The sequence below is a fragment of the Lampetra fluviatilis genome, chromosome 38, assembly GCF_964198595.1.
Source record: "Lampetra fluviatilis chromosome 38, kcLamFluv1.1, whole genome shotgun sequence".
Classification (NCBI taxonomy): Eukaryota; Metazoa; Chordata; class Hyperoartia; order Petromyzontiformes; family Petromyzontidae; genus Lampetra; species Lampetra fluviatilis.
In genome coordinates, this window is record NC_136312.1 from 10,485,406 (window position 1) to 10,491,405 (window position 6,000).

Genomic DNA, 6,000 nt, shown 5'->3' on the forward strand with positions numbered 1-6,000 from the left:
CAGCAGCAGCGGCAGGGAAGAGCTGGGATAAGTGGGAGTAGGTGATGTGGAGGGACCGTCTCTCCCCACTGCCGCTGAGCTCCACAAGTGGCTGGCTTGGAGTCGAATCTATGCCCCTCTTCTCACGCTGATAGGAAAGTAAGAAAAGAACGCCCCGTATTTTCTGAATTACGATGCGCTGTTTTTACCTGTATTGTAAAGCAAACGTTGGGGGAGCGTCTTGTAAGTCAGAAACTACACCGTTCCAGAAGGCACGTTTTAAACTCTACCGACGTTAATGCATCGCGTTCGTTGGCTAAGTACGGTGCGAGAGAAGTTCAACATACATACATTAACATCTCCTGGAATATCGCGCTCCATGCTAACGTTTATACTCTCAAAAATAAAATACACCTTTAAAAAAAATGGCCCCAAATAATCAGGGTGCGTCGTTTTCCAGAGCGTATTATAATCTGGGGAACATGGTAATAGGCTATCATCATCATGATCTATCTACTGCTGAATGTAGACCTTCCCCAAGCCGTCGCCATCTCTCGCAGTCCTGCAGTGAAACGATGCGTCGAGCACCTGCACACCAGAAGAGATCGTCGCTCCGTCTTCGCGCTTGCACGTACTTTGGGACGTGTTCCCCTCCTTTGGCTGCTTTTCCATCCTTCGTCTCGACCGCCGGCCACTGTCCCTTATAGCGAGGTACCCTGCCCGAAGCCCAATTTTCTGAACAGGCAAAACGATGTCTGTGACTCGCTTGTGTCCTCGAATCCACGTGGTCCTCACAGTGCAATTCCCAGTACAAAGACAAAGATCTCCCGTGTAGCATTAACTGACTGTTTGGGGCAAGTGCTGTTAGCGAGCACCTTTGAAGGCCAGAACGGCACACGAGGAGGTTTGGTGGCCAGCACCACGCCCGGCCGCCAGTGGCGATGATTTTACACACCGCACCAGGTACTCATTTTAAGCTGAGTCGACTTAGGGGAGACCCAGGACCGGTTCACATAATCGTCACTGTGTACGTAGCGCAGCACGTTAACCGCTACCCCACCGCTCCCCGGAGTTCCTAGTACGCTCACACCTCCACGTGCTGAGCGCACCTTTCATCGTTTGTCCCACGTCTCTTTGCCATTTATGTGAAAAAGGAAATGCACTGATAGGGTGGCCATTTGACAACAGAGAAGAGTTCATTTGTGTCCCCAACTGCTGTCGTCGGAACGTGATGTGACGGCACGCTCGCATCACGGCCCCATTGGTTGTACGGACGTGTGTTGAACTTCTTTTGCACCGTACGTAGCCAACCACGCTCATTGGAGGTGGGGAGGGGGATAACAAACTAAACACAAAAAAGCAATTATCAAGAAATGACTTTTCAATTTAGTATCGTGGTATAGTGTATTGTAGAGACGTGTTTCGTTTAACACGTAGACTTTCACATTATGGAAGTGTATTGTAGTGTAGTGTATAGTGTAGGTAGTGTATAGTGTAGTATGTAGTGTATAGTGTAGGTAGTGTATAGAGTATGTAGTGTATAGTGGAGTATGTAGTGTATAGTGTTTGTAATGTATAGTGTACTATGTAGTGTATGTAGTGTATAGAGTATGTAGTGTATAGAGTATGTAGTGTATAGTATAGTATGTAGTGTATAGTAGTCTATAGTGTAGGTAGTGTATAGTGTATGTAGTGTATAGTGTAGTATGTAGTGTATAGTGTAGGTAGTGTATAAAGTATGTAGTGTATAGTGTAGTATGTAGTGTATAGTAGTGTATAGTGTAGTATGTAGTGTATAGTGTAGTATGTAGTGTATAGTGTAGGTAGTGTATAGTGTAGGTAGTGTATAGTAGTGTATAGTAGTATTATGTTGAACTTCTTTCGCACCGTACGTAGCCCACCACGCTCATCGGATGTTCGAGTGCTAGACGAAGACCAGAGGAAGGCGCGAGAACAAAAACGCTTGCGGCGTAAGAGAAACGCACCATCCGTATATGTCAAAGTAATTGTAGGTATTGTAGTGAGCTCGTAACTCTATCTCTTCGCAAGAGCCGTTGCCGCGGGTTACTCAATCACTCCGCCTGTAGCAGCCAATCACCTGCCAGCAACAACACGAATGGGCACGTTTACGCGATAAAAGTCGACGATATTGATCATTCACTTTCTTATTTATCGCGCAATTTTATCAATAATTATTGGTTTACGAGCGACTTCTGAGTACGTAGTTCAGAACAATCGTGGGTTTCAGTTCATTGAATTAGTTTCAAGGTTGATGATCCCGTGTTAGCCAGTTGCCCGGCTACTTTACACGGGAGATCCGTGATCCTGCGTGAGCTACAGCAGCAACGAAGAAAGATGTGGAGTTGTTTTGGGGGGTTTTTTCTAAATATTTCGCGTCTGGTATTAGGCGCCCGGTACCGATACTCCGATAACCGTCTCAAGGTGAGCATATTATCGAATATCTGTGCAGACAGCCATTGACATCAGGAGGCCGTGGATTGACGCCCTGCTTGTTTGACGTTCCACAAAACGGCTCCCGATGAAGACGCAATCAATGTCGGCAGCGTAAAGGGCTAACGACCGCGAGTGGGGCGATTTTCATCTTTGCCGTTTCAAGGTCGAGGGGCCCAAATGAAAACCCAAAAATAAAATGCCGAGTGGCGAGGCCCCCTTTGGACGTGCACACACAGCGGGCCAAGACGCCGCTCGTGTCTGCCACAGCCGTCCGGTGGCGGTGAATTGGTCCACTAGGAGGCAGGGAGTGCCCTGTGCAGAATGCCCACGTACGTTGAACTTCTTTCGCACCGTATGCGTAGCCAGCCGTGATAATTATCGAGGAGGTGCTCGGGGTGGGGCGGAAGGACAACAAACTGAACACGTCCATAATTTAGAGGGTTCTGTTGGGTTAGATCGCGTAAATATAAATGAGTCGTTAAACACGCCACCACCCGACACAGCCAATTCGTGAGATTTGTCACGTAAACGTGTGCCAATTCGTTACTAGTTCAGTGTGTAGCGGAGTAAACCCACAACATTTACGATTCGAGTGCGACGTTTCGCCGGTAAATACAACCAGCCTCGTCAAAACATAAACACAACAACAAGCAGAAAACCGGAGCACCTGGACAGAAAAAAAACCTCCAAGTCTTGCGCGTCATCCCCGTACAGATGGAAACAGATGGCGATTAGTCCATTTGCTGTACTGCCGCCTTCCCCTGGCGAGCCATGGCACGGTGGCTCCTCAACGCCCACGGGGAAGGGGGTTTCACAATATCTGTGTGTGTGTGTGTGATCCACCAACACTCGCTGCTGCTTCCACAGTGCTTAAATTACAAGCCACGTGCATAGCCGCCACTACTACCACCACCCTGCTAATGAATGAATGAACAGCGCTGAAGAGTAAAACTTCCCAAGAAGGAAAAACGTTGGGATGTATCTTTGTTTTTTTTAGCGCGATGGGTGGGATTGCACCTCCGATGAGCATGTTTGGCTACGTACGGTGAGAAAGAAGTTCAATATTTAAAAACTATGACTTTTTTTTAACAGGTAAGGCCCATTGAGCAATATCGCTCTTTTTCAGAAGCGACCTGGCTATCACAAATGACAGCTCAACGAAGTGGCGTATCGTGTGGAAATTTATCGCAGACAATTTAGAATCGACCAAACCGGAGGAGCCGGAGAAAAATCCACGCCACCACGGGGAGAACACGCAAACTCCAAATATACAGCAGGCGTAAGGGTCTGGATTGAACCCACGACCTCCTGTATACCAGGCGAGGTAATTACCATCTCCTAGCCACCGTGATGATGATGATGGTGAGAGACATGCAAACTCCAAAGACACAGCAGGCGTTAGGGTCGAGATTGAACCCACGACATCCTGTATACCAGGCGAGGTAGTTAACATCCCGCCACCGTATTGCCCATACCTTGTAACAAAAAATAATAATATATAAAACATCTGTGCCGGGGAGGTTTCGCCTGGCTCAGCTATTCTCGCTGCCCAGGGTGTGTGCTGCCGTGTGCACGGAGGTGATCGTCTGCTGGCGTTGCAAGTCACACCAAGGGTAAGAGGGGGGCGCCTCTTAAAATAAACCCGGCGCGGTGTCCTTCAAGGGCGCTCTGGGAAATGTGGTCATTCATTCCTCCTGCGTAATAGGCCGCCCTCTTCTCCCCCTGCCTCGCATTCCCCTTCACGCTCCTCCCCACGCCCCGTACCCTTCTATATTATTACAGCGGTTGTATTGCAGAGGTGTGGTGATGCATGCGTTGATTGATGATAATAATACAAACAAACGGGTGATTTTCAACGATTTTATCAGATTTTTTTGGTACCGGTGTCGCATCACGGGACAACGAGCAGTGGAAAGCCCACGGAAGCGGATATCACCGAGTTTTCACTGAGATCCCTTTGAAGCAGACGGCATCACCTTCCCATCGGCTATGCATATGATGACGATAATGTTCATCATATAAGAACACAGTGCAATTCTAATGAGCACCGTGCGATTCGAATATAATCACGTGGCCACCTGCAAGGCGACCAAGGGATGGCAGTACGGCAGTGGATTCTTGGATCTATCCGCGTGGAGTTTTGAGTGTCATGCCCTCGTTTCTCTGGGTGCTACACTTTACTAGCCCATAAGCAGCCAATCCCAGTGTTGGGTCGTCCTGAAAAAGAATCTGGCGACTCGGGGAGGCTTTTCGAGGTTAATAAAGCCAGTTGCGGAAATTCCACATCACTTTGCCGAGAACCAGCCTCTCCCCATAGGATTCATCACACTGCGTGTACGATTACTTTCACCTGCGTTAGTACACACTGTACCAAACATCAATCACGCCCTGCCAATAATCAAATACACCGCTCCAATAATCACACTGTGCCAATAATCAATCACACAGCGCCAATCTTCCGAGTGCAAGCCGACGACGTCACAATTCACCAGCACCAACCAAATAAAATAAAATGACACAAAACAAGCGCATTATGATTGTCGCTGTTGTACACCAGCTTTCCAATAAAACCAGGTACGGTAACACAAACGCCACGCATATGACACCGAACAATTCCTCATTTCGTTAGAATTCATTTACCAGGAGAGTCCGATGTTGCCTGCTAGCGTGGGGTGTGGGGAGCGGTGGCGCGGTGGTTAGCGCACTGCGCCACGAATCTGGGCTACCCGAAGTTCGATTCCCGCTCACGGCCACCACACCAACACCGGTCACGACTACACCAACCTGCCACGGGCCTCCCCTAGGTCCACCCAGCCTCAAAACGATAGCCTGGTGCGGTGTGTAGTAAACATCGCCACTCGGGACACGCGAGACGGCCGGACGTAGCTGCTGGCCACCCCTCCCCTCGTGTGCCGTGCCGACCTTCACAGGTGCTACTCGAGAACGGCACTTTCCCCCCGACAGGCTGTTAAGGCTACACGGGGGATCTTTGTCTTTGTACCGGGAATGACACTGAGAGGACCACGCGAATTCGAAGACAAAAGCGATTCGTAGTAAAGTTGTTTTCGTTAAATAATATTGGTCGCGAAAGCCGAGGCGTTAAACAGACATAAGCGAGTTACGGACATCGTTTTATGGCTGTTAAGAGGAACGGGGCTTGAGCGGGACACCTCGCGGCAAGCGATGGGAGACCGGGTGGGTCGAGACCAAGGATGGAATAGCAGCCAAAGGAGGGAACACGTCGGAAAGTCCGTGCAAGCGCGACGGCGTAGCGACGATGTCATCTGGTGTGCAGGTGCTCGACGCAAGACTGCGAGAGATGGCGAGAGAACGGCCCTTGCCCCACAATTCTAGATTTGAAGCTTTCGTGACTACAAGGATTCATATTCTTAGGTTTTTGCGGTAAAGTCACGTAGGTAAAAATTTTAATTTTTACCTACGTGATTAATAAAAGTAAAATAAAAATAAAATAAAAATCACGACGTTTCGGAGGCAACACAAGCTTCCGTCTTCAGGTGGAACCGTCACAGCACGATAGCTGTATCAAGTGAGAGAAATTCCAAGAAA